This window comes from Austrofundulus limnaeus, unplaced genomic scaffold (genome assembly GCF_001266775.1).
Source record: "Austrofundulus limnaeus strain Quisiro unplaced genomic scaffold, Austrofundulus_limnaeus-1.0 Scaffold318, whole genome shotgun sequence".
Taxonomy (NCBI): Eukaryota; Metazoa; Chordata; class Actinopteri; order Cyprinodontiformes; family Rivulidae; genus Austrofundulus; species Austrofundulus limnaeus.
The window spans coordinates 257816-259360 of record NW_013952720.1 but is presented as its reverse complement, the minus strand read 5'-3'; the positions used below and the strand labels follow the sequence as shown (position 1 = coordinate 259360).

At 49.3% G+C, this 1545-nt stretch overlaps 1 pseudogene; it reads right to left on the bottom strand.

Moving 5' to 3' along the window:
* Positions 1-200: 200 nt before the first annotated feature.
* LOC106527306 (MAM domain-containing glycosylphosphatidylinositol anchor protein 2 pseudogene) lies at positions 201-1186 on the bottom strand (annotated as a pseudogene).
* Between the last annotated feature and the right edge of the window lie 359 nt (positions 1187-1545).

Genomic DNA, 1545 nt, shown 5'->3' with positions numbered 1-1545 from the left:
ACACACACACACACACACACACACACACACACACACACACACACCTAATTTCCACACATGCGCGTTCAGTCGCTTAGCATTAAGAGGCTAAACCAGTACAAGGTCACGGTGTTTGTGTTGTTCAGCTGCTGCTTCCATTAAAACCTCCTGAACGTAAATTTGACGCTGATRAAACGAGCTCGTGCTGCTGACGTCCTTACCGTACACGCCCTGCCCGTGCACGCCCTGCAGGAAGCTGGTAAACAGCCACAAGAGTCCAAGAAGTAAACCCATCTTCTCATCCTCCTCTGCCCGCGTCGCTGCCTCTCCGCCTCCCATTCCCGCCCTCACCCCCCAGGATGTCGGCTCGGTTCTCCTCCGGAGCCGCTGCTCCCTCCTCCTCCTCTTCCTCCCCTCCGGTCCGGGTCCTTCCACACGGAGTCCGGTGCGACCGGTTCTCATCCACAACGTTTCCTCGCCAGCTCCGTCCGCGCGCTCCCCACGCCGAGCCCCGACCACCCGATCCCGGTCAGATGTGCTGGGCAGGTCCGGTTCTGTTCATCACTCGGGGAGAAACTAACGGCAGAATCAGAAACGGAACCGGTTCTTCAGTCGTGACATTGATGATTAAATATGAGAGGGGGTGGGAGTCAGAACCAGGAGCATCCTCAGACCGCCGGGACGATCTGAGTCAGCTCCCCCCGGCCGGACCGCCGGTTCCTCCGAGCCGTAAGCTCCATAAACCGATCCCCCGGAGAGGCGGCACCGGCTCCGGGTGCTGCCGGACAGAAGAGCGGCTGGTCGCGGCCCTCMAGGCCGAGGAGGGGAGGGGGAAGCTTCGTGATGCCGTCAGTCTCAGCGCGGATGGAGCCGCGGAGAGCCGTCAGAGGATTTTACCGGTCAGAGTGACGTCACTRAGCAAAACCAGGGGGGTGAACGACGCACACAGCAGGGCTTCCGGTGGCATCCTTTCAAAATAAAGACTCCCTGACCATTAGTTATAAAGGCGGGCGATAATGTAATTTTGTTAGCAAAATATCTTATAAACCACTGCAAACCACTGGACGGCTAATAAAAAACAAAACAGTTAATTTTTTTAAATAAACCTGAAGATTCAAGATTGTGGCTGAATCTAATGATATGGAGAGAAAATAGACTCATAAAGTTTGTGTGTGTAATAAAGTTTGTGTGTGTAATAATGTTGGTGTGTGCGTGTGTGTGTGTGTGTGTAATAAAGTTTGTGTGTGTGTAATACAGCTAGCATAAAAACAGCTAAAACGTGGTCATCTACAGAAATGTAGCTGAAATTTGGTGTGGTAGTAGCTGAGAGTCCTCCCCAACACTTACTCGGAAATATCATCATTACACTTTATTAATGTAACTGTGTTGTTTTGTCTGTTAGCAAAATATTTTTCAGCACAAATTCTTACTATAGCTTTTTAATTGTGTGTAATTGTATTTATTGTTTTACATTTTATACCTAAAACATTGGTAAATACATTAAATTAWCTATTTTATTGCTTCATTTTCAACCAGTCAGCTGATTATCAATCGCTTTTATTTAGA